Source organism: Myotis myotis, unplaced genomic scaffold (assembly GCF_014108235.1).
Source record: "Myotis myotis isolate mMyoMyo1 unplaced genomic scaffold, mMyoMyo1.p scaffold_m19_p_9, whole genome shotgun sequence".
Lineage (NCBI taxonomy): Eukaryota > Metazoa > Chordata > Mammalia > Chiroptera > Vespertilionidae > Myotis > Myotis myotis.
Window position 1 is genome coordinate 53753689 of NW_023416401.1, and position 27735 is coordinate 53781423.

Below are 27735 nucleotides of genomic sequence, written 5' to 3' on the forward strand. Positions count from 1 at the left end.
GATATTTTGATGCTAACACATTATTGAAAAGGACAAGGCAAGCCATGTCTCCCCCCCCCCCCCCCGCCTCAAGTAATCAATTAATCCGCCCCAATGAAGACTCAGAGCACTGCCTAGGCTCACAGGCACCTCAATAGCTTCCTTCACCAGACCCCAAGTACCTGCTTAGGACTCTGTGCCCTGGCAAGCAGTTTGAGGCAAGTCGGTCAAGGCTAAATCAGTATTAAAAAATCACAATGGTTAAGTTTAAGAAATCTCTGAAACATGGTCTTCATAATTAATAAATGAAAAATGTTCCTGCAGCTAATCAATAAAGTTGTTAGAGAGAATTGATCGGAGGGGGAGCTCTTTTTGTGGGTACAATTTTTCACCTATTCAGAACAAAAGACTCCCTAGAGTGCTATCAATGTGATAGACACTTAAGAGTCTGACCCAAAAGGAAAAAAAAATAGGAAGACGATTAATTAAAATCTCCAGGAGTGATATCTGCTTCCATCCTGTGGGCAGAGAGCTGGGTCAGGTGTGGAGGTGGCTAATGTGGAGCTTCGGGAGGTTAGGGAAGTTGAGGTGCCCAGGGACATCCTGCACCCGGAGGCTGTGTCCTGGCCATGCTGGAGGAGGAACACAGGAGTGGCCTGTGATGACCTGTGTCATCCATGTTTACAGAGCATGGTAGCCTCACTGTCACAGGTGTGGTGCATAAAATGAACAAAAATATGCCAGAACGGAACAGCACATTGCAAAGGTATTCATCGTGTTCCGGAGCAAGAACCCTGACTGTGTTACTGGATCCTAAACTGGACGGCTTCTTAGAATTACTTGCACAGATTCTAGGACCCATGCACATCTTCTAAATCAGAACCTGTGAGTTTGGAGCCTGGGAATCTGTGTTTTAAAATGTGCCACAGGGATTTAACCCTGGTTCACATTAGGCTGATGTTACCACTGGTTTTGTCCCTTTCTCTGTCTCCAGGTATAAATCCAGTCACTGACCAGTAGATAGTGTCCCCTCCCTTTATCTTTTGTTGGACAAGCCATATTACAAAATATTTATTGAGCACTTATTATGTGCTAGGCATTGTACTGAGCACCAAAAGTTCATTTAGTCAATTAATCCTATGAGAGAGGCAACATGATTATCATTTTACAGATGAGTAAACAGACCTAGAAAGGGGACGTAAGTGACTAAAATTCACATACCTTATCAGGGGCCTCGAGGTTTTGAAGTTAAGCTTTTCTGATTCAAGGTCATATGTTCTCACCACTAGGATGCACTGCTCCAAGTAAGTGTTGGGCAGCTGGGTAGACACAGGGCTGGCAGCTCTGAATATGCAAAATTGGAATGAAAGAATTCAGATCCATGAAGCTGTACCTCATGGATTAAATGGATTACAGTAATATTTTGTCCCTCTTTTTGGAATACCAACTACCAGTCTTATTCCAGCTAAAAAATAATGAAGGTGGGAGAGAAGGAAGATCAGAGGGCAGCTGTAATTTTCCCAAAGCATTTTCGGCCAATGAGCTTGCTTTCATGAGAGTAACTATAATGTAATTAATTGATGATTGTACGTAAAGATTCTTAGACAACTGGGGCATGTGTTAAAATGCAGGAACTCAGAGCCACACTAGATCTACTGAAATAGCCAGGCAATTTGCATTTTTAACAAGGTACCCATGTTGTTCTGCTATCTGGCTAAGTGTGAGAACCACTGATGTAGCACTTTCCCCATTAGCCCCATATCCCGTTCCCAAAGAGACGTTGGTTGATGGAGTAATAGGAATTATTAAACAGAGAGTATTCTAGTCATTTATTGCTATGTAACAATCACCCCAAAACTTAATGGCTTAAAACCACTAAATGTCTAAAAACAAACATGTATTTAGCCCACCAACCTGCAATTTGAGCAGAGCTTAGCAGGAAAGGCCCATTTCTGCTCCATGTAGCATCAGTTGGGGCTGCAGTGGAGTGGGGCTGAAGGATCCACTTTTGGGATGGCCAACTCACATGGCTGATGAATTGGTACTACGTGTCAGTTGGGACCTCAACTGGGGCTGAGCCAGGGACCTTGGTTCCTCTCCATGTGGGTGTCGCCACAGGCTGCTTGGGCTTCCTCACAGCATGGTGGCTGGATTCCAAGAATGTGAGTTCCAAGTGACAGAAGGAGAAGCTGCCAGTTTCTTAAAGCCCTGGGTTGGAAAACTGCTATAGCCTCAGTTCTGCCATAATCTATTGGTCAGTCAATCATAGGACCCAGATTCAAGGAGAAGGAATGTAGACTCCCTCTTAATGGGAGGAGTGTTAAAGAATTTGGAGGCCATGTTTTTTATTGAATTTATTGGGGTGACTTTGGTTAATAAAATTACATAGGTTTCAGGGGTATAATTCTATAATATGTTATCTACATATTGTATTGTGTGTGCACCACCTCAAGTCAAGTCTCCTTCCATCACCATTTATCTCCCCTTTACCCTCTTCTACCTCCCCCCAACCCCCTTTCCCTCTTGTAATCTTGTGTCTATGAAGTTATTTTTTTTTTTTTTTGCCTAATCCCTTCACCTTTTTCACCCAGCCCCAACCCCCTCCCCCCTGACAATTGTAAGTCTCTTCTTTGTATCTGTAAGTCTGTTTCTATTTTCTTTGTTAGTTTATTTTGTTCATTAGATTCCACATATAAATTAAATCATATGGTACTTGTCTTTCCCTGACTGGCTTAAATCACTAGTCAAGATGCGTGCCTTGAACCCTCCTTTGCAATTTATTTTGTCATACTGGAGGATTCCTTTTACCTTCCCAGTCTTAGGTTCATTGCATAAAAGATGAAGAGGTTGAGTGATATCGCTAAGGACCTCTGATTTTATGTCTCCACATTAGCATTAGGAGAGGTAGAGCATGTGGGTGCAAGGAAACTCCTCTGTAAGACTCGCCTTTGTTCTTTAGTGGTTAGTACTATACTAAGATTCTGTCACACTATCTGAAATCCATGTCCTTGTGGGGCTTATTTAACTTGGCTTCAGTTTTAGGTCAATTTCAGAAATCCCCCTGAGCTCCTAAGGGGGTTAAGGAGGTTAACACAACTATTGGGATACAGGCCTAGTTACACTGCCATCCCCCATTCCTCCCCCGCCCCCTCAGGCCTGCCCAGCATGAGGACACAATCACATAATAACTTGCTCAGAATCGAAAGATCTTTTTTCCCCCAGAATAATTTGAGGGGCAGGGGGGAGAATAGCTGCTTTGGTGTTACTGTCGTTTCTTCTCCACAATTTGATCAAGAATGCATCAAAAATCCCCATGTTAAGGAAGGGTAAGGAAGAAGGATTGGAGGGACTTGGCCAATGCACCTTGTTTCCTCATTCCAGCAGATGAGAAAGATGCTGCTACTTCTGCCTCACAGGACTAAAGGGGTCAGGGAGACCAGAGAGGATACTCCATCATGCCAGGGCCTGACACACAAGATGAGGGACTCTTGCCACACAACCTCATGTAGGTGTGTGAAGTGATGGGTAAGAATGAAACACCTCCTGTAGCACCAAGAACAAGTGGATCAACTTGGAAATGGGACCCCCAAATCCACATGACTAGTTCTATGTGTCCCGACCCGCGGGACAACAACGTGGGAACGAAGAGACACCCTAGGAGAATGAAACAAACAAGGGACACGAGAGAATGGAGGCAAGACAAGTTCTGATCAAGCCTCAAACTTTATTCTCACAGCGGCAGGATATATACTGTTTTGGGGAAGGGGGGTGGGTAAAGGGGTCTATGGGCAGTAGCCTATTACTAGTGATTTAGGATGGCTGTGCTTATTAGCGGAGATGTGTGATTTAGCAGGCTCTGGATGGCTGTGTGCTTATCAGTGGAGATATGTGATTTAGCGGCTGTGTGAGGGTAGTTTATCTTTTAACTGCTGGCCAAATTGCAAGACACAGGTGGTTTCTGGTAATTAGGAGTTTCTGAAGGAACCAGAAACTTATAGTTCTTAAATTGGCTTTGTCTAAGCCAATATCTTTAATGGCTCCCAACACTATGCATAAGTATGATAAAAACACCATCATTTTCAATTTTTAATGGATGTTTGCAGTGCACCTCTTCAGAGGGTGGTGAACAGGGCGACATGAAGGGAAAGCAATGGAGAAGTGTTGACCTTGTTTACTGAGGTATTTCTGAGAGCCTTGGAGGAATTACAGACCAAGGAGAAGTCAGACAGACACCTCAGAAAGGAGACATTGACCCAATCAACTTGGTTTTTAATATTCCTCTTCACTTCTCATTTGAACATATGATTGTATCATTTGCAAGCTCAACTTTCTTTATGTACTAGATGCATTCCAAAAAAGTTTTAAGTAGAAATATTTTTCTGAATAGACTTTATTTTATTTTAATTAAATCTTTATTGTTCAGATTATTACATTTGTTCCTCTTTTTTCCCCCCATAACTCCCCTCCTCCCAGTTCCCGCCCCACCCTCCGCCCTCACTCCCCACCCACTGTCCTCATCCATAGGTGCACGACTTTTGTCCAGTCTCTTCCCGCATCTCCCACACCCCTTTCCCCCCCAAGAATAGTCAGTCCATTCCCTTTCTATGTCCCTGATTCTATTATGATCACCAGATTATTTGTTCACTTGATTCTTTTTTTTTTTTTTTAAACATATTTTATTGATTTTTGACAGAGAGGAAGGGAGAGAGATAGAGAGTTAGAAACATCGATGAGAGAGAAACATCGATCAGCTGCCTCCTGCACATCCCCCACTGGGGATATGCCCGCAACCCAGGCACATGCCCCTGACCGGAATCGAACCCGGGACCCTTCAGTCCGCAGGCCGACGCTCTATCCACTGAGCCAAACCGGTTTCGGCTGTTCACTTGATTCTTAGATTCACTTGTTGATAGATGCATGTTTGTTGTTCATAATTTGTATCTTTACCTTTTTCTTCTTCTTCCTCTTCTTAAAGGATACCTTTCAGCATTTCATATAATACTGGTTTGATGGTGATGAACTCCTTTAGCTTTTCCTTATCTGTGAAGCTCTTTATCTGACCTTCAGTTCTGAATGATAGCTTTGCTGGATAAAGTAATCTTGGTTGTAGGTTCTTGGTATTCATCACTTTGAATATTTCTTGCCATTCCCTTCTGGCCTGCAAAGTTTCTGTTGAGAAATCAGCTGACAGTCGTATGGGTATTCCCTTGTAGGTAACTGAGTTTCTTTCTCTTGCTGCTTTTAGGATTTTCTCTTTGTCTTTTGCTCTTGGCATTTTAATTATGATGTGTCTTGGTGTGGTCCTCTTTGGATTCCTTTTGTTTGGGGTTCTCTGCGCTTCCTGGACCTGTAAGTCTATTTCTTTCACCAGGTGGGGGAAGTTTTCTGTCATTATTTCTTCAAATAGGTTTTCAATATCTTGCTCTCTCTCATCTTCTGGCACCCCTATAATTCTGATGTTGGTACGCTTGAAGCTGTCCCAGAGGCTCCTTACACTATCTTCGTATTTTCGGATTCTTTTTTCATTTTGCTTTTCCAGTTGGGTGTTTTTTGCTTCTTCGCATTTCAAATCTTTGACTTGATTCTTGCGCTCCTCTGGTCTGATGTTGGGTGTCTGTACAATATTCTTTATTTCAGTCAGTGTACGCTTAATTTCTAGTTGGTTCTTTATCACAATATCGAGGGTCTCATTAGATTTCTTGAGGATCTCACTACATTTATCGGCAGTCTCACCAGTCTTTTCGAGGGCCTTACTAAGTTTATCGGCAGATTCTAGACAGTTCTTGAGAGCCCTTAAAAGTGTGGTTTTTGAGCTCTATATCTTCCATTTCTGACATTTGCGTCCTGTTTCTTTGTCTTCGCATTTTTTTATCTTTTCTTGGTGCACCCCCTAGTGGTCTTTGTGCGTTGTCTTGTTGTAGTTAAGCCTTGATTGTTGTCGGCAATACTGGGGGTGATTTGACCTCCAGGCCAACTCTGAATAGACTTTATTTTAGATGTACAATAGAAGTGCTTATTTAGAGGACCATTGAGATAAATTATATTTCTAATGATCTGGCTTCTCAATGCATATTTTCTTCCATGCTTTTATCTGTTAAAAAAAATTAGGATAATCTCTGATATCATTTTCAGTTCTAATATTCCATGATTCTACAAACTTTTTAAAACCCCAAATTCAATAAACCAAAGAGACATTATTCCTAGGCTTCAGAATGTAACTATGGCCCTACAATGGTCCTTTTGAGCACAGAACTGTAAATCTTTCTAAAAATAATATGAGGTTAGAGTTTCCTCAACATTTAGGAGGGTCACATTCTATTGCATTTTCAATGAAAACTTATGATTCTATTTGTCAGACTCCTTCAGTTAGCTTGATTTGGCAGATACCTAACACATTCTGGTTTACACCAAAAAAAAAAAAAAAAAAAAAAAAAAATAGTGTGAGGCTGTGAGGGAAACTCAGTGGTTACGTGACAAAAAGTTCAAGAGATGAATCTTCAAGAGCCAACTGATCCAGGGTCTCCAATGAAGTCATCAGGGCAGTGCCTCTGTGTTGTGAGAAGAGGCTGTGTTGTCCTCTTTGTTGACTTTATTCTCAGCAGGCTTTCTTTACATAGTGGCAAAGGCAGCCACTGGCAGAGGCAGCCTTATATACTAGCACGGCAACTTGAGCTGAAAGGATTCCATGGAAATTTGTGGGATTTGACTAACAATGTGCCCAATCCTAAGCAATCACTTGGTTGATTGGTTGGACCTGGGTCACATGACTGGGGATGGGGTCAACCCCATTCTGAACCACTGGGACTGAGCAAGCAGGAAGGAAATTGGGGTGCTGTTACCAAAAGAAAAGAAAAAAAAATGTCAGGCAGGTAAAAAACTACGACTTTGCTCAATAAAAATGCACATATTTTTTGTTTGTTTCCTAGGGCTGCCATAACCAATTTCCATAAACTTGGTGGCTAAAAACAGCCGAAATTCATTCTCTCATAGTTCTGGAGGCCAAAAGTCTGAAATCAAGGTGCAGGGCTGCACTCCTCCGAAGGCTCTTTGGGAGCAGGCTATCTTGCCTCTTCTAGCTCTTTTGGCCCCTGGCAATCACTGGCTTGTGGCAACATGACTCAAATCTCTGCCTCCCTCCATCTTCACATGGCCTCTTCCCTTCTCTCTCTGTGTGTCCTCTCCTCTTCTAATAAGGATACCAGTCATTGAATTTAGGATGATTTTTTTCCTTAAGATCCTTAACTAATCTTATATCTGCAAAGACCTTATTTCCAATTAAGACCACATTCTGGGTGGACATGAATTGGGTGGGGGGGGGGGGGGAATACTATTGAATACAGCATACCCCACACACATAAAATTTGGCATACATTTTCAGGAGGTTCATGAATTCATTCAGTCCCATCAATGGATAATGAAAAGGAATATGGACCACAGATTAAGATGCCTAGATTAGGGTTTCTCAACTTCAGCATATTGTCATTTGGGGCCAAATCATTCTTTGTTTGGGAGCTGTCTTGTGCATTGTAGGATGCACAGTATCCTTGGCCTCTGCCCATAAAATGCCAATCACATGCCTTCCCCAGTCATGATAATCAGAATGTCTTTAGACATTGTCAAATGTCCACAGAGCAAAATCACCCCCAGTTGAGAACCATTGGCTTATACTAAAATCTTAGGTGTTCCCAGGACAGACAGCCATTCTGGTGACCCAGCAATCCTGGGTACATATTCCAGAGAAGCCTCATAGGGCAACATGTGCAAGAATGCTCAACAAAGTGCTGTTTATGGCAACTGGTACTAGGGACACATTCTAGGTGCCCATCACTGTGGGGAATTAGTAAGGGAAGTGTGATTTAAAGTGGACTTTGCCCTACAAACTCCTTATCTTCAGACCCAACAGGCCTCTCCGATATTAACCATGTCCCTAGGCCAAGACTTACAATGCCTCAGGCTTTACTTTGGCATTTGAAGTGTCAGTTCCTCAGTCACCTTCATTCAGAGTCTTGCATTGTTCACAAGCTCCTTCTGAGGGAAGAGGCCGTGTTCAATCCATCTCTGTTTGCCTCCAGAACTTGCTGGATGCTTTATACTCAAGCATCATTCAATACATGCTACATTTATTAAATATGTAATACTATTACCTGGAATTTATTTGTTAACTCTACATAAGATGTATTGAGATTGCTTGAGATAAAAATAAATGTTTGATTCTTTGGAAAATAATCTATTTTTAGAAAGAAAATATGATTTAACTCAGTTGCCCTGCATAAATAGGAAATCTGATTATTCTTTGATCTTACTTTTCCTTTTTAAAATTTAATTCATGAAGAGATGACCAATTATGGACGACCCCACAGCTTAATAACATATCTGTTAATGTTCTAGGGGAAAAAAACTCAGTGAATTAAATTAAGTATTAATGGGGTTTGAATTGATTTGAGCAACTGAAACAAATACCTATCATACCCTGATGTGATCTAGTTATACGTATTTTTATTGCTAAGACTGACTTTGAGTTTGGCAATAACGAGACACCCTGTCCTTGCATCTTTATAGTCCATTTTTCTTGAGTCGTGTAGTGGCTCTGGATGCTTTGTGAAGTGTAAATAATAATAAACACAATAGCCAAAGTATTAGGTAGGGTTGGTCCCTCAAATTCATTCACTTATTCATTCCTTCTTCTGTGCATGCACTGGAAAGCATCCACGGAGCACCCGCTGTGTCAGGCATTGTTCTAGGTCCGAGGGGTTTAGAGACAAACTAGAAACAGTGCCCTGTCCTCAAGGAGCTGCCAGACGGTAAGGAGTGGCAGGCCTATAGACAAATTGGGTAACACAGTGTCACTGGGTGGTGAGCTGATAACTGATACTTCTGGCCCTGCCTTCCTCAACGCAACAACTCCGCACCCGCCACCTGCCAGAGTCAGTTAGTGGTCAGTGGGAAACGGCAGGGTGATGGGCAGCAGCGAGTGGAGTAATTGTGACTGTAACTGAGTGTGATTGAGTCCTCATTTGTCCCAGGTGCTTTTCTGAGAACTTGACTCATTTAATTCTCACCCAAAAACTTTCTGAGGCAAGGGGTATTATTATACCCATTTCACAAACAGGGAAACCGAGGCCCAAGCTTGTGATATCCTAAGTGTGAAAAACAGCTTCCATCAGGAGGTGCAAATGTGGAGCTTCCGACTGGCACCTGACTTGTTCATTTTTGTGCACATGGCACCTAACACCATGCAGTAAGTGATCAGTAATCCCCACTGGATGACGCTGTCCAATCAGATCTCTTCTTAATGGTGGGCTTTTAGGGAGAGGAGATCTGCCCTCAATAGCAGGAGTGCAAAGCTTTCAAACAGCACGGCAAATGAACCAAGTATAATGCTAATAAACTCATCTCAAGTTCACCATGTACTAGGCATGGTTCTAAGTGCTTTACATGTATTCACTTATTCTTTACAATAACCCATGGAGGTAGGTACCATACTCTCTACCCTATAGGTGAGGAAATTGAGGTATAGAGTGGTGAGGTGACTTGCCCAAGGCCACACAGCTAGAAGGTGCAGAGGTAGAAAGGGACCCTAGGCTGTCTGATCTTTAACCCACACACTGTCTGGTGGGACCCCAGAATACAAGTCCTGAACACACAAGGTAACCCCAGCAGAGAGGCAAGGAACTGACCTCATAAATGATTGATCTTGACATTTGGAAGGGGAGGACCAGAGTCCCTACACAGTGATGCAGCTTGGGGACCCATACAACCCATGGGGCTGAACTGGGCTGCGGCTGAGGGGTGGGGGAGTGGGGCCACTGCAGGAGGAGCAGAAAAGCCAGGGGCCCCACAGTGGGCAGGAAGCACAGCATCACTTTAGCCAGACCTTTCTGCTGAGAACTGCAAATATTCCCCTCGCCCAGCCCCACTGTTACTAGCTTTTGAAACATAAATCTGTAAAGTACAGAAAATAGGATTTCTGGGGGTGGGGGGCAAATCCAAGGTCATGCTTCCCATTTCTTAGTTTCCAGCTCCACCCAACCCAGAGGGTGCCCTGTGGCCTCCTGGAGTCAAGGCCAGGCCCCCAAAGCAGCCCACGTCCTGTCAGCGACAGGCCCGGCGGACTGGAGGGAACTGGCTTAATAAATGTTTTTACTTTGGCATTTGGAGGAGGGCAAACCCAGCCAGGCCTCAGAGCCCTCCGCAGTGCGGTGGGGCCCGCTGAAGCGTCCCTGCCCTTTCCAAGGTGTTCTCATGACAGCTGCTACTTGGGGGCCTCGGGCTGGAGCAACTGCTGCGCAAGGTGGTGACCTTCTAAATCCGGAGCAGTTAATGAACCTGGCCGGCCGGGAACCCCGGAGGCTGCACCGTCCGTGGTGGCTTCTGCCAAATTCCTCTTGTTATTTTTGATTCCCTTCCTCCTCCTCCTCCTCCTTCCCATTATGCCTGACATTTCTAAGGCCAAGTTTTGTTACAAGCAATTAGCCTGTGTCAGGGATCTGGGGAGATGAGCTGCTTGCCAAGACACAGGCTGAGGTAGGAAGCGCCTAAGTGAGAAGGGCTGCCTGCAAGCTGGCTGCCCGGGGGTCCCTGGCGGTGGTGCACAGGCCGCTGGCAGTGGGACATGAAGCTTTGTGGTGAGCGGAGGCTAAGGAAATGGCCCTGTGCAGCCCAAATGGGAGTCTGCACACCGCTTCCGAGCCTCTGCCTGCTTCTGATCTAGAAATTCCCCCTCCCCACACGAGCTTCCCTGCATGTGCTCAGAGGCCAGAGTTCATGACCTTTTTCAATCTTTGAAAAAGGAAGTCATGTATTTATCTACAAAAAGCTATACAGACTAACCAAATACATCACACACACACACACACACACACACACACACACACACACACACTATATATATATATATTGCCTGGAATTATGTATCCACTCAGTGTCGTTGTCTAGACGCTCAGTTATCAATTTTGTGTGCTGACTAAGAAAAACTAGAAACAAAATACTCTTGAATCAATGCATTTCGTGGGGGTAGACAGCATCTCTCACATGGAGAGCTCTGTGGGAACCACAGGGAGGAGAGACAGGTGCCGAGTCACTGGCTAGTCAGCCCTGACTTCCCACCTCAGCCTCAGTGCTTCCTGGCCCTACCATAGTCCTCGTCCGCAGGTGTCCCAGAAGGATGTCCCACATTCAAACCTAGACAGTGAGTTTCAAACCCAACCATTGAAATCTCAGGTTTAAAACTCAGCCTTTCAAACCCAACCATCGGTTTCAACCCTCTCATTTCTTCTGTTTCAGAACGGTGAAACAACTTAAGAAATCAGCGTGTGCTCCTCAGAGAGTCTGCGGCTCACCTAACCATCCAGGCCACTTCCAGGAAGACTTCAGTGGTGGCTCCTGAGATGGTTTCCATCATTGGTGTGGTGATGGGTGGACGTCTTAGGAAGATGAGGAAACTGAGGCCCAGGCGACAGGTGAGCTGTCTAAGGTCGCGAAAGAGTTGGGTAGATGCCATGACCAGAGCTCAGGTCTCCACCCCTGCCAGGGTTCCTCCCACTTGGAGAATGGCAGTGGCTCCTGCCATTTGCATTCAATCCATGTTCCAGCCACAATCTGTGAAGACAATGCCAAGAGAGTCAGCAATAACAGCAAGACCCGGACACCCAGAAATAGTCAGCATTAGTCCCAAAGCAGTAGTGGTCATGTGAACCCACTTTGCCCTGCTGCTAACCTCACAGACCACAGGAAGCTGCCTGGCTTTCCAGGGAGGGGAGTGGGGGCAGGATGGGGGTGGGTGGGAGGAACAAAGAAGAAGAGAGGACAAGCGAGAGAAGCTCTTGGTGGAAGCTGGAGGTGGGCAGATATAAGCGGCAACTGGACCTCATAGTGTTAGAAAGTTTTTCCTCCCAGTTGGATGGGGTCAGGGCCTGGGCACCAACTGTCCTATCTTGCCTTGGGAAGACTGTGAATGTGGCCTGAGAGTTGGGTTAACTGACCCCCAAGCCTAGACTCCACAGGTTGCAACTCTTCCAAGTAGCCTGGCCACCATGACAGACGGCACTGCTGACACCCTCAGAAAGCTTCCTTTCCACCTGCTTCTAGCACTGCTACAGATAACACTGCTTTCGTCTTCGGGGTCTCTTCTAACCTACAGGCTGTTCCCCATGTGGATTGTCTCCCGGGAGTTGCAGGGACAGGCTTCTTTAGGAATATTGCCCAAAGCTGGCGCCCCACCTGCCAGCGGCACCTTCCCTGCAGGGCAAAGAAGAGGAAAGGCTAGCACGAAGGAATTAGATTTGCTGGATACTGGTCATTATCTGTGAATTGTGGGGGGCGAATTGGGGTGGCAGTGGGCATGGCACCCAAGAAATGATAGCTGAAGTTCCAAGGACTGAGCAGATGGAAAAATAAACTAGGAAAGCTCTCTTCCTCCTCCACCCCTCCTGCCAGACAAAACAAAACAGAAATAGGCATCCACCAATGTCACCCTTTGTGCTTAATAGGAGTCAGAAAACAGCCGTTCTCAGGAAGTAGGGATAGAACGGATTAGGAAGGGAAGCTGTTCTGTTCTCCCAGACAGTGCCAGCCACACGTGGTTCTCAGAGTGTGGTTCCCAGACCCACAGCCCTGGGAACTAGTTAGAAATGCAGGTGCTCAGCCAGACCCCAGGCCCCTGCACCAGACACTCTGGGGTGGCCCAGCCTTCCCGGTGACGTGATGTTCACTCAAGTCTGAGAAGCCCTCAACTCTAGCCGCACCCGGTTCCTGCAGAGGGTGGGAGGCATTCAAATGAGAGTGGCTTATCTTACCTGTTCCCAGCTTTCTTTCAAAATCCTACTCCAGTCTGTCTTTCTCCAAAGACCCTAGGGCCATCAGCCCTGGGAAAGGCCTCCTCTGAAGCCACATGTGCTAACATCTGTGCCTTCCTTCTGTAGTCGCCTGTCTGTTTTAGGGGCGGTTCCCCAAGCAGGCTTGAAGTGCCTGGGGCTGGGGCAGCACCCTTGCCCTGGAATTCCCTCTGTGCCCCACCCCAGGATCCCATGTGCACCCTGGGTGATCCCAGGTGGTGGGCCCAGAGAGCTTGTCCTCCAAAGGAGATCCCAGCGGCGGCTGCTTGTAACTCAGGGGATAGCCTGGGGGCAGGGAGACTGCACAGTTTCCCCCATACGATTGCCCTGCTGCGCGCAGCCAGGGAGCAGGCCTCCCCTTCAGCCCTCCACGCTATCCCCCACGTGGATTAGAGGCTGAACACAAACAGAATACAAAAGACAAAAGACAGGGAGCTTTCCTGGCTGTCAGAGTCTATAAAAGTCTGGGGAGTGACAGCAGGAGCCCTTGCCTGCTGCTGCTGCCCTGAAACCCAGAAAGAATCAATTTCAGACCCAGGGCCAAATAGTGCCCCAGGGGGTGTGCCTGTGGCAGGCTCTGACTCCGCCCAGACCCAGGCCCACCCCAGCCGGTCTGGGAGTGAAGGAAGGAGGAAGCGGGTGGAGGGGCACCCTTCAGTTTACAAAGGAAATGAACATTTTCTATTTTTCTCTCTCCCCCTCCTCCTCCCTCGCTGGCTACGACAGCCCTAGTCCTTTTCTAAAACCCTCTTCACTTCTCATCAGGGCCACACGAAGATAAAGTATTTTCTTTCTTGCTTCATGGAAGTTAGAATGTGACCCCAGGACAGGGACTGTGCCACCTTGCCCTTGAGATCCCAAGTCCCCTAAAAAATACATGTTTTCAATAAACGCTTGTAGTTCATTGATAAAGACCATTTAGGGCTCTAGAAATTGCATTCATGCATCCTCCTGGGTTGCAAGGAAGGGGTATGCTGTGCGTGCCGCACACGATGAGATAGCTTAAGACACAATGGTAGTTTTATTTATTTCTTTGCTTATTTATTTTCAGACTATTGTTCATCATTTAAGTTAATGTTTTCCATGTGATGGAAACAGGAAGCTTTTAGGCTAGGGTTACCAGATTTAGCGAATGAAAGCACAGGGCACCAAAAAAAACCCAAATAAAACAGGGCACCAGTAAATTTGGACTTTCAAATAAACAACAAATAATTCTTTAATATAATGATACCCCAAATATTGCATGGGACATATACTAAGAGACTATTTGTCGTTTGTCTGAAATTCAATTATGGAGGATCTTTATTTCACCTGCCAACACCAAGGACCATGCCAACAGAGAGGCACGAAGGGACACTGGTACAGGAAAAAGGTAGAAAAACTTAAAAAATATGTTATACTTTATTATGCTATTCTAAAAAGTAGAACAAAACTGAAAACTGCTTCCCAACACATGTCTTAAAAGCAGAAATCCGGCTCCTTTCATGTGCGTGCAGAGGTAGGTGCCAAGCGGGGGTCTCAGATGGAGTGGTTTTAAATCTCAGAGAGAGCTTAGCTGTTTTTGTAAAAAGGAAAGTTGGCAAGTGATTAGTGCCGATGTGGCCCAGCTGCTCTTTTGTACTCTGAAAGAAACAATTAAAATGGCTGGGACATTAAACTTTAAAGAGCTGGGCTGTTCGTACTGAGAAGCTAATTTTAAAAGGAGCCTGATACCTGGGAGACTGGGACGTTTTTCGGGACGACGTGATTTCTCTCCAACTGCCATCACGACTCTGCATTCTGAAAAATCACTGTAGATAGGTAAATAGATAAGTAGCTGGGTGAGAAAGCGCTGTCTGGCTTGGATGTGAAAATACTCAATGCAAAATAAATATTCTTTTTCACATTTTAGACTATAAAAGGCACAATCTGAGAAACTGAATACATCTGGAAAAGACAGACCCAGAACTAGTTTTTGTGTGTTTTTGTTTTTGTTTTTTATAAATTGTTTTGGCATTGTGATGTGGAGACAGGTAATGGGGTTAAGAAAAAAAATAAAATTGAACAAAGCAAATCTCTATCCTAGAGGAAGCTCAACTTAATTGGGAAGGACAGACTCTAAGCAAAGGCAGTGCCTGGGGAGGTGGCACTCCGTGTGGGCTCTGGGCTTAGACGAGGGCTCAGACCCACACCTGCCACTTGGGGGTCTCTGAGTACTGGTTTCTGCATTTGTACAATAGGAATAAAGGTGGGATTACTTCATTAGGCTCTGAGGACTAGCTCCATATGTGAAGTAAACTGCTTAGTGCTGTGCCTGCCATGTCCCAAGTGCTTAATAAGTAGTAGCTCTTCTTATAAGTGTTGACATATCTTTTGGGACCTTTAGGAGCACAGGGCAAGGAGACAGTCACTCTGGGGAGCATGGTAGGTGGCTCCCCAGAGGCTGGGTCTTAAAGGAGAGTAGGACTTTCTCAAGTAATTGAGGGCATTCTCTTCCTTGGGATGGAGGAAGTGTGGTGTGTGCAGGACAGTGATAGTTATGTGCCTTGCCTGTCACATGGCAAGGACAGTCTTTGGGGCAGTAGGGGCTCGATTATCATGGGTGTCACAAACTATGACAAGTGTTCCAGAGGTCTCAGAAAACTCCGGTGCCGTTTAAAGAGGGCAGAGACATAATCTGTATTTCTTAAAAGCTCTTTAGTAGTGGGGTGGAAAATGAATGGGAAGTAGGCAAGAGTGAAGGAAGGGAGATGAGTGACTAAGGAGATGGTGAGGACTGAATTATGTAGGTGGCCTGTCAGGTGAAGAAGATAATAGTGATGCAAAAGATACTCTGGAGATAGGCTCATTACAGGCTTGGGGACCACCTGCGGGTAAGGGGTGAGGGAAAGGAGAGGCTCAGGATGAATCTCAGGTATTTGATTTGGGTAACATGGCTGAAGGAGCGCTTTAGCAAATGGAGAACAGGTTTAGGGAGATAGAGAGATGTGGGTTATGCATTCCATTTTTATTTATTGAGTTTGAGGCACATATGGGACATTCAGGTGGAGACCTCTGCCTAGGAAGGCCAAAGAAATAGGGACCTGGAGCCTGGGGAGACGTCTGTCTCTGAAGTTAGGGAAGAGAAGTGATATTGCAGTGGTGAACTTAGATGAGATGGAGGACCACCTGGGGAACCCAGAAAGGGCACTGAGACAAACAGCTGAAGAGGTGGGAGGAAACCACAGAGCCTGGGCCATAGCCTACAGGAGACCAAGTTTCAAGAAGGTGTTCCAAAAGGCATCCTTTAGGTGCCACACTGTGTTCCAAAAGGTCCTTTGGGCCTGGTGGTGGTTGATGGTCCTGGGGTGCAGGCGTCACTCAGCTGGAGGGTTGCTTCAGCAAGAGAACTGTGTTGCCTCTAAGCTGCAGAAGAGTTGCCTGATAGAGAAATGCAGGTGCCCAGAAAGAAAACTTAGCATTTCCAAGGAAGAGCAGATGCACAGTTTCATTACAATAGTCTCTCTCCCCTGAGTAAAAATGGCTGCGCCTCTGAAGCAGTCTATGAGCTCTAGCATAACTCAGAGTTACTATCTTTCCCTAAGAAACTTCAAACAATTACAGGCTCCATCCACAATCTCACCCCATTGTTTCTAAGACACAGATAACTAGAAAGGACAATACCTTGCATCTCATCTCAGAGGAAATAGTGAACCTACCAAAATTTCAGCACAGGAACGCCCACCCCACCTCCACTCCTCACTACCCCTATGATCAAGGCAACTGGATTCCATGTTTTTTAATCAATCAATATTTATTAAGCAACTAGTACCTGTGTGGCTGTGTCTAAGTGTTATAGAGGTTACCATCTGCCTGGTACAATGGAACATTCAACGAACATTTGCTATGGCTGTTGTTTAAGAAACCCAACACTGTTCCAGCCTTCAGAAAGTTGACAGTCTAGTTGGAAAGGGGAGACATGGACACGGAAGATGAATTGGAAGCTACAAGCTCCATAGGAACATGGATGGAACCTGAGCCTGAGCACAGTGCAAGGCACAAAGGAGGGGTTCCGTTCATCTCTGCTGAATGAAAGGTGTTGGAGAATGTTGGAGGCTAGGTGAGTGTGGCAGATGGCAGAAGGCTTTGCAGGAGAGCTGGGACCCAACCCGATCTTAGTTTATCCACCCGCTGTGTGTGCCCTTCAGATGGTGTGAGAGTTCCCTTGTTAGACGGGAGTTGTCTGTGTGGATCAGAGATGAGATCTGTGTGGTTGTCCAGGCACAGCCTCACACTCAGGCACTTCCTTAAGCTTTGGTAGAGACAATAACAACAATCAGATGTGGCGGCCGCTCTGAGTTGAAAAATGTGCAGTCAGACACAGTTCCTCCTCCTCCCGCCAAGTCTCTGTTAGTGTGCTGGCATGGCTCTCCTGAATGGATCACTGGTGTATTATTTGTAATAATAGACACTAGGTTACCATAATTATCCCATCACCTTTCATCAGGGTTTAGGGCACAGGACAGTTCCCACTGAGGTCTCAAACCACTGCTCCCGGCTGCCCGGCCAACTGGAAGGCCACTGGAGTAACTTCCCTGACCTCTAGCTGACCTGCAGGGATCAATGAACAATTAATTACCATCATCCCACTCTGGGAGAGATAGCGCACTGCCATTTCTCAATTACAACTGGAAGTGCCCCTTGGCTGACAGCTGCCTGTCGGCCAAGCCAAGCCCCCTCCTGATTCTGATCTACACACACACACACACACACACACACACACACACACACACACACACGCACACACACACACGCACACACACACACTGTTACACACACACATGCACAGGCCAACACACAGGGCTTATCTCAGACCACACCCACTTCCCCAGGTGCACCCACTGACACCCACAGTCACACAGGAGTGCCCCTCACTGACCACGCTCATCTCCCACCCACCCCTGCACCCTCACCCGCAATCACAGATCATGCCCATGCTCTTTATCAACATTGATTTTCCTGATGTATTCCATGGCACCTAGTCCAATATGCCTACGGGCCGGGGCGTCCCATTGCAAAGCCCAGAGGAAGACTTTGTCTTCTGTCTTCACTCTACTTCCTGTGACATTTCCCCAGACAAAACCTTTGATATTTTCCACTTTCAGCTCTTCCTACATCTTCAGTGCCCCTTCTGCCCAGTCCTAATGCCCTGCGTTCTGCACTCTCCCCAATCACCCAGCCATAGAACCTACCCTTTTCCTAGCCCCCATATAACAAAAAGCCTTCAGCACATCTTCTCCTTTCAGAGCCCCACCCTCTCACCCCCAGCAAAGCCGGACTGATCAACTTTCAGCAACCCACCCTGTTTGCTTCAGATACCACTCCTGTAGTTAATAGGGCATTTAACCGTAAATTCAAAAGAGTAAATATGTGGCAGCTCTGGGGCTCTGGCTCAAAAAAGGACGTAGACAGCCCAGCTGGTGTTGCTCAGTGGTTGAACATTGACCTGTGACCCAGAAGGTTCTGGTTCAATTCCCGGTCAGGGCATATGCCTGGGTTGTGGGCTTGATCCCCAGTGTGGGGTGTGCAGGAAGCAGCTGATCAATGATACTCTCTCATCATTGATGTTTATTTCCCTCTCCCCTTCTCCCTTTCTCCCGGAAATGAATAACAAAATATATATTTTAAAAAAGGACGTAGACATACAGCCTCACTTGACCGGGGAGTCAGGAGTATATTGAGCTCAGGCTGTAGCAAGGCAGCCACATGCTTGAACAAAGTTAGCGGGACTTGGTCTCTGGACTGACTGTCTTCCAGGCTGGATGTCTCCACAAGGCGCCCACCCCCAGGCTTAGACCACCCATATAGTGAGCAGCTTCCTCTGACCAAGGACCAGCTGCTTCTAAGAAAGTAAAGGTCCAGCCCAGATCCCAGTATTCTGTCTTCTGGTCTAACCTGAGTCAGTCTCCATCCTTGAACCAACCCCATTGGTTGGGGCCTTGGAACATGAAACTCCAGGGCAGCGTTTCTCAACCTGTGGGTCGCAACCCTTTTGGCGGAGGTCACCTAAGACCATCGGAAAACACATATATAATTACATATTGTTTTTGTGATTAATCACTATGCCTTAATTATGTTCAGTTTGTAACAATGAAATTGGGGGTCACCACAACATGAGGAACTGTATTAAAGGGTCGTGGCATTAGGAAGGTTGAGAACCACTGCTCTAGGTAATTCATCTCCATCCCAAGCTCCCTAATACCCAGAGCAGACCCAGCCTGTGTCCAGTCCTGTCCCAGGGTGACAGCACTGTGCTAGCCCAAAGCTTGGCTTGGAGAAGCTGGTGACTGTTTAGGAAAACTATCCAGCCCATGGCTTCTTGTCAGAAAGCAAAACCATCTTAACTTAATCAGGCAGATAACATCCTGATCAGAATACCTGGCACCTAGGAGGAGCTCTCAGTTATAATATATATTAAAGGGACATGCTTATGACCCTACTCTTTATATTTCTAGCCCTTACCCCAGGCCCAGGAGAGAGAAATACTGAAGCAAACATTTTGAGTCCCTTTCCTAACCATGTCATGTGCTGCTCCAGCCAGAAGAAGTGATTCTCTGCTCTGTGAGATCAAACCCACTGGGCCGCACCTGCCAGGAGCCAGGTCTCCGAGTGGAACATGGCCATGTCTTACTAGTTCTCACTTAGACCTGTCTAACTTCACCTGGAGCTTGTTGCCCTCCTCCCCTGATCACCACCCTCCTCAAGGGAAACCTGCCCCTCTTCAGGGGGCCTGTGGCTGCGTGTGGAAGTTCAGACTGAGGGCCAAGTAGAAGAGCCTGCTATCCCGGGAGCCCGATGCTTCTGGTGGTATCACTGACTCTTTGATCCCAATTATATCTGTAATTAGTTATAACCAAGAGGGGAGGAAGTATAAATGATTAGCAGACCCCCCCCACAATAGCAATTCTTCTTATTATTAATATAACTATTATTATTGTCATCGTTACCATTATTATTACACCGGCCCTCTCCCCAACCCGAGAGCAGTAAGAGAGCCTGGCAGTGGTAGCCCTGGTCTCTCACTTTCCCTCCCAAGAAGAATCATCAGCCCTGAATGTCCCTCTCCTGGGAGCTGAGCCTTGTCCTCGGCAGAAAACACAAGAATAATTGGAAAGCCCTGTCTCCATCCTGCAGAAGCATACCAGTCCCTTGGGCTCGGGCACTAAATCATACCACAAGCCTGTATATCTGTCCAGGGAAGAAAGAAAGCAATTGAAACCCAGTATTTAAAGGCAGTCTCAGATTTATCCCCCCTCTCGACAGCCTACAAAATGTTGGAGAATGGACTTTGCCTTTCTCTGGATGATAAAACAGGGTCCACCGTGCAGGAATTGGCCCTGAGAAAGTTCATTGCTCATCCTCGTGAGACCTTCCTAAGAAACAAAACTGCAGGCCAAACGCTTAGTTTTCAGTCTACTTCTACCCACTGGCAAAGCAAATATCGTCTTTCCAGCATCCAAGATGCTCACTTTGTTTAACCAATCAATGCCCCAATGGACCCCCCTGCTAATATGCTCCCAGAAAGGAGTTTCAAGGCCAAATGTTTTGGCTTATTTCCATTCAGAGAGCCTCCCTGTTGTTTGGGCATTAATGAACTAAAATCCAAAGTCTGCAGCCCATTTTTTCACCCCTAACCTGACTTTGGAAGTTTGCTGGCTCCATGTCAAGCTGATTACCGGTGACAGGCAATCAGTCATCACGCCTTGTCTGTAGGCGGGTGAGCCCAGGGCCAGACACAAGTCCACACAGGATTGCATCATCCGCAGCTATCGGTCCAGAGAACTGTGGGTGACACAATGTGCTGATAACTCCTTGCCGGGTCTTGCGGTGGAAGCTCACGTTATTGTTGACAATTAACCTGATACAAGAAACCCACATAAATCAATCACCACAGCCAGGGTGTATGTGGGGGGAGTCCCTGATCTACAGTGGTAACTGTATAGACAAGGCCAGTGGCCTGGGTTTACAACCTTGTAGCTGAGGTGTGAATGTGGGGAGGACGTTGCCAGTAAAATCAGAGACATTGCTGAGAATATAATATCCAGAGACCCATGGGATTGATCTGCCTTCCATTGGCCATTCTCTTCCTCACACTTGCTTCCTTAGCTCAGCATTTAATGTCTTCTTCTGGTTCTTTCTCAGTGCCCCCTCAGGGCACCCAGTCCCACAGACTTCAATTCCCAGAGGCTCCCTCTGGCTGCCCATTGATGCGATGTCTCTGCCTAGGGTCTCCTCCTCTCTCCTCACACCCCTCCCGTTCCCACTGGATGGCTCCTCTTTGCCATTTAGGTCTCGGCCTAGACCTTCCTTGGTGCAGGCACTTTCTTTGGCCCCTCATTCTGCTCAAGGGGACCCTCCATTAAATTTCCTAGGGCTGCATGACTGGGTGGCTTAAACAAATTTACTGTCTCACCATTCTGGAGGCCAGAAGTCTGAAATCTAGGGCTTGGCAAGGTGAAGTCCTTCTAAAGGCCCTATAAATGGCCGTCTCCTCCCTGTGTCTTCACATTGTCTTCCCTTTGTGTCTGAGTGCCCAAATTTCCCCTTCTTATAAGGACACAGTCCTATTGCATTCATGCCTGTCCTAAGGACCTTAATTGAACTTGACTACTTATGTAAAGACTCTCTCCAAATAAGGTCCCATTGAGGTACAGGGGTTAGGTCTTCAACATAGGACCTTGGGGCCCTTATCACTTCACACCTTTTGTAAGGTATTAGCTGGCCCACCCCCTTCCTTCACCTCACCGAGGCAGGGACAGGGACTGATTCTCTCTAGTCCCACTGCCTGCCATCAGTAGGCACTCGGTTTTGTCCCTGACTTCATGTGCCTGTCTTCACTCCTCCTTATCTTTATTTTGTAATGCCCTTGCTCTGACTGCACAAGCCCTGGTAGCAACAGAGATTCCTGAACTGTGGAGGGGCGCTCAGAGACTGCCCCTGATGGCGGCACTGTCGTCATGACCCAGACACATCCTCCCCATCTGCTTTGGCTCCCTGGGAGCCACCCGCCGCTGGGGACCTAAGTCCCTCATTGGCAGAATGTGCATCAAGCTAATTCTCCAGCTCCATTTCTTAATCTCACCGGTGGTTCCAGGAATGCAGCCATGCGCTCTAATGGGCCCCTGTCATTAGAAGCTTGGCAAATGCTCACACTCCGGGCTCCCCAAAGCCCAAGAGAGCTGGCCAAGGGCTGAGAGGCACCAAGGCCATTTTCAAAAGCAAAGGGGCAGCAGGATCATAGTCCGACATTTTTTAAAACCTGCATTTATTTAGTAAATAATGTATGTTAATGCAACATATGCTCTATTGTGCAATAATTATGGAAACAGCCTGATCCTGCTACGCCAGACTTCAGTCTTCCACAGCTGCTCAGCAGAAATCCTGCGTCCCCTCCTTGTCCATGAAAGGGCTGCAGACTTCGGAGTCAGCCCCCTGCCACCCTGTCACCTGCTAGGCTGCTGTCTTCCTCCCCTCCCCTGCCAACTTCCACAGACCCGCAAGCCTCCAGACCATATTGGCAATAGTCATCTCCAGACTTATAAAATCACTTCACCCTGTTGACATTCGGGTCCTAATTGACATATGAGGGGCCACTGCAACTCAGCTGTCTTCCAGGTCTGTCTCCTGAGCAGACCACAGAAGCTCCACTTTCTATAATTCTGACTCACTGCTCCCCCAGGGCCCAGGAGCAATGAGTCAGAATTATCCCCATGTCAGCTGACTTAAGCCTTAATATCAAACCAAATGTGTATTTGCTGGAATGGGGGTAGAGGATGGTGATTGACTGCAAAACACATGAGGCAACTTTCTGGGGTGATGGAAATGTTCCAATTATTGACTGAGGTGGTAGTTACCTGCATGTATACCTTCTATACTCCTCAGCTGTCTAATTAAAATCTGTATTTTATTGTATATAAATTATACCTCCATATGGTTGATTTCAGAAAAAAACAAATGTCATAACAACACATAGAACCAGGTTTCCCTCATATTTTGGAAACTTTGAGGCTCTAACCCCATCCTCTGTAGATATCTGTCCCAATAATCCATTATTATGACATAGTTGACCCATGATATTTATTAAAATATGGATCTGAAGATATAGTGCAGTTGCATCAATTCAAGAGCATGCTCTGGGCCCTGTGTTATTGGGGAAATTTTGTCTTAACAGATTATTAAAATTCACATATGGGAAACCAGCCCAAGGCTAGCACCAGGAGCCTGGTTTCAGGTCTGACAACCCATGGAATCTTGGCAGCGTGCTTACCCTCTCCAGTTCTCAGTTCCTTTAACTGTAATGCGAGGCTGCAGACTGGCTCATCTGGGGCATTTCTTTTAACTCTGCAAGCCAACACTCAGGCTGCTCCATTCTTGTGAGTCTAAGAAATGCTGGGTCAACGTTGAACACTCTCCTTACTAAAATGCTCCTCAGAGCTTTTATGATGCCAACTGAATTATGAATCTTTAAAAGTAGCTTGACATGTCTATTTTCATTGTGGAAAGTTGTTGTTGGTAGTAGTGGTGGTATATATGTGTGGTGGGGGATAAAGCTGGGGTAGGTAGTGGTTTTTGCCAAATGCTTAGTAACCATCTTGAGGAAAACCACAGAACAACATTGGAGAAATACTGCTGCGGTGGGTAGAAGACAGGGTGGAGATTCAGATAAATTAATATCTGAATACCTCCAAGATGAGCCCCAGATATTCTCACCTCTTGATATTCACACTTGACTACACCTGTGTAGTCAAGAGGATTTTGCAAAAATGATGGAGTGTGACTTCTGAGGTTAGGTCATAAAAGACATTGTAGCTTCTGTCTTGCTTCCTCTTGGACTATTGACTCTGGGGAAAGCTAGCTGCTGCGCCCTGGGAACAGCCCTATGGAGGAAGTCTGAGGTTCCTCACCAACCGCTGGCTCTGGCTCTCTAGTTATGGGGATGTGCCATCTTGAAGGCAGAACCTCCAGCCCCAGTCAAGCCTTCAGATGACTGCAATGACTTCATGAGAGACTACAAGCCAGAAACACTCAGCAAAACTATCCCAGAATTTCTGACCTATAGTAACCGTGTGAGAAAATAAATGTTAATTGTTGTTTTAAGCCACTGAGGATTATTTCTTATGCAGCAATAACTAATACAATTAAGCAGGATTTCCATGATATTTCAATGCAATGAGCCTTTAGGAAATAGTTTATACCCTTTAGAAGTCAAGAGGAATGGCATTCTCATGGTTATGCTTCCCTCCCAATTATTGGTACAAAAGTCTGGAAGACCTAGAATCATCCCCTTCCCAGCTCTTCAAACTTTGTTTTGTCATCCAGCAACATAAAACAAACAACAAGAACATTTCCTTCTAGATGTTTTCCTCAACTACCTGGAAGACCAGTGGGGATTGGTCTGATTTCCATAATTTCATTTTCACCCTCTGGATGTAGATACACTTATCCTTTTACGTGGTGTAAAAAGTTAGCTTGCATTACATTAAGTTAGTTATGTAATGAGAACAACATTATGTTACCTGACACTACTTTCTGTCTATCTGTCTGTCAGTCTGTCTCTCTGTCCTGGACAGAAGCTCTTGTTTTACTGATGGGCTGTGCTTATGGAGAAGGTAGCTAATGCCCAGAGCATTATTTAGACCACCCATCAGCCTTCACCCAGTTTCCTGAGAGTAAGTGAAATGACTGAAAAACCTACAAAGATGGAAATCCCATAATCTCAGCAAGAAGTCACGTTATATTTATATTTCAATGTTCGCTTGGCTACAAAAAGGTTTGCTATGTCATGAGAGAACTTTTGAGCATACCACCTAGATGAGAAGAATATATGGTCTAAAACAAAATATTTGAAGGTTGAAGACTAATAACATGATGATGTTTGGACTGAATTTTCTTGAATAATGAAAAAAAGGATAATCCAGTTGTCGATGAACATGAACACAAAAAACCAAGTTGAATAAGGGAGGCTCCATCTCCCTGCGCCTTGGAACAAGGATAATGAAATACTGTCTTTGCAGAGCCCCTTTCTTGGAAGAAGAGCTCATAAAACTTTATCATACATACATTTGCTTTACTAATGCAATCGTTTCATCTTGTTCCTGCTTTTGTGAAGGCATCTTGATTACCTTGGGGCAGGGACTCCAGACTGATTATGTTTACAGAGAACATCAAGCCATCTTCTGGAAGAGCCCGATTTTCTGAGGGAATTCAGCAGTGAAAACACCACATGATTTCCCCTTATCAAAATACATTCTCAGGGTTTAATGAAATGGAACCATGTCCCTATGAAGCAACAGTCATGTCGTGTTGATTAACCTTATCTGTAGTCTCCTCATTCATTTTCCTGGTCACACAGGCTGCCGTGGGAGAGTAAATACTGCCCAGACCTTACCCTTCACCTCTTCCTAATCTTCCTTCAGGGGCTCCTAGCAACTGTCCTGCCCCAAGAACCAGGTAATAAGCAGAGGGGTGTGAACTCAGACAAAGCAATTAGTCTTTTGACCAATATCAACCAAGAAGAGGGAAGCTGGGAGGCTTCATTCTGGAATTTTTGTCAAAGAAGTTAAGCTGACTTTTATGGCACTGGACATACCCTACCAGGGATGACATAATGTCAAGAAAAAGTGTACCCCCACCCCACACACTTGTGCCTTTTGTTCTTCCATTTTACCCAGAGAAGGGAAAAGCCAAGTACCCCCTGCTTCAAGCAGAGGGCTGGGTTTGCATAAGGAAGGGGCAGTGGAGACAGCACCTCTTACAGGGGAAGGGGAGGGCTGCCCTGCCTGGACATTCAAATGCAGAGGCCAGCTTTGGCGTGGGTGCCCTTGATCATGACAGACTTTCCCACAAGAGATGCTTCTGTTGGTATCAAGATTTTATCTTTTTAACAGTTAATGAAAAGAAAGAAAAGATATGACTTCCAACAGTTTAGGGGCCAAGAGAGCATTTCCAAAGCCAATGTGCGAATGTCTCTAGTCATTATTGTCTAGTTCTCTCTCCTGATAGAACTGGAGCCATTGACTTGATTGGAATCCGTATCCACACCAGTGCTGCTCTGCTTTCGATGGAAGCCATAAGGGCTCAATATGTGGTTCTTTGGATGGATGGATGGATGGATGGATGGATGGATGGATGGATGGTTGAATGAATGAATAAAAAAAAAAACTTTTTCACATGCAATATATCATTTCATCTTCAGGACAACCTAGTGAGATATAGAAGCCATGTATTCCTCCCCTCTTTAACAGGTGTGGAAACTGAGGTGCAAAGGCACCTAATGGCACACTAAGGTTACAAGGAAAATGAGTAACACTGATTAGAAGTCCCCATGATCTTTCCACCATGGAAGGAAATATGAGAGACAAGGTAAGTGACCAATCCACAGTCACATCTTTATTGTGCACATTTTAGTTGAATAATTTAATTAATAAGTAATTGGCCTGCTCCCTCATCCTGGTGACCTCCTTCCCCTCCTCCTCTGCTTCTTTCCCTCAGCCCAGTAGAAACACTGTGCCTTTCATGGCACCTTCCTGAGACACATCAATGGAAGTTAACCTCTCCCCCTGCCCTGAGCACCTCCCTAATGCTGCTCATGCTTTTTTCTCCTGCCTCATCTCAACTGGACTGCCAGCTCATTCTTGGGTCCTCTTTGCAGTATTTGTTACCCCAGCTTTGCCTGTATGACCTTTCCCATAGCCCCTGAGAAGAGTCGAGTAGGAGGAGGCATTTGCATCAATTATTTTGGAGTGAAAGCAAGACCTCCCCAAGTAAAGGAAATCTGGATTCAGTGATGTGGGAGAATGATGGAAGAGTAGTCGCCTTGGGGCTTACTATTTCCAGACACTGTTGTTGGAAATAGTTCCTTGGCCCTCTCCATCCTTCCCACAATCCTTCAGGCACAGGGTAACTATACAGCAAGGAAATTGATTTTTTTTCCATTCATTTAAATGAAAAGACTTTCCCTGAAAGTACTTTCTTATTCCAATGACATCCCCATTGTTCAAAATGTATTGATATCTCTTCCGGCATTTCTTTCACTGCTGCTGAATATTCTTCTGGATCATTCTCAAGGGTGGCAACTTTTCAACCCTGAGGGTGAGTTTGACCATGGCTATTTGGCCAGATGATAATAACAATGCAATGCACAGAGCACTTTACAGATTCAGAGAACTATGACGTCCTTGATGTTGATAGATTCAGAATGAAGATTTATAACTCAGGAAGGTGAGAAGTGTTGTTTGGGTAGAAATGTTGACATAACAAAGGAAAGAGACAGGCTTTCTTGGGTGGTTCCAGGATGCCCCAAAGTAAGGCCCAGCGCCGAATTCTGGACCAGCTTTAAGTGACAGCAGCCTCACTGTCAGCATCTGCATCCACCAGGAGTGCGCGAGGCAGGCGGGTGGGGACTGCGGCCTCCAGAAGCACAAGGGGCAGCCCGTCTCACTTGTTCCCATTCGGGAATGGGACCTTGAGTTGCCAGTGCTTTCAAGTTTTCAAGAAAATCTCTCCATTTTATTTTTATTTGAGATCTCCTGATTTGTCAATATTGACAACAAACACAGCTTAAAGAAACTAAATCACAGAGCCAGTCAGAGAAAAGATGTGTCCACCAACGGGGCATGTCTGGCTACCAGTTTGCAACGTGATATTGAAGCTCCTTATAGGTTGGAAATGGGCAAATAAGTGGAGGTTGCTTGTGTCTCCCTTGTGAAGTGAGGAGTAGGAAAAATAAAACCTAGGTGCCTTTGTCTGAGAGGCACCATGGTGAGGACAGGGCCTGGTCACAGGTGACAGGTGGCAGGCGTTCTCCAGGTGACGATATCCCTCTACGTTGGCGGCAAGCCCGTGGCCCAGCTCTTCCTTTAGTGTTAGGGTGGCCACCCTGCCTCACACTCCCATGCCACTGAAG

At 45.9% G+C, this 27735-nt stretch overlaps 1 long non-coding RNA gene across 1 annotated transcript in view; it reads left to right on the forward strand.

The window, feature by feature from the left end:
* Nucleotides 1–11582, forward strand: part of LOC118663668 — a 175638-nt gene extending 164056 nt beyond the window's left edge. The window contains exon 3 of the long non-coding RNA XR_004970107.1: nucleotides 11263–11582. This is a non-coding gene — a long non-coding RNA (uncharacterized LOC118663668). The remainder of the gene's footprint in view (nucleotides 1–11262) is intronic.
* The last annotated feature ends 16153 nt before the right edge of the window (nucleotides 11583–27735 follow it).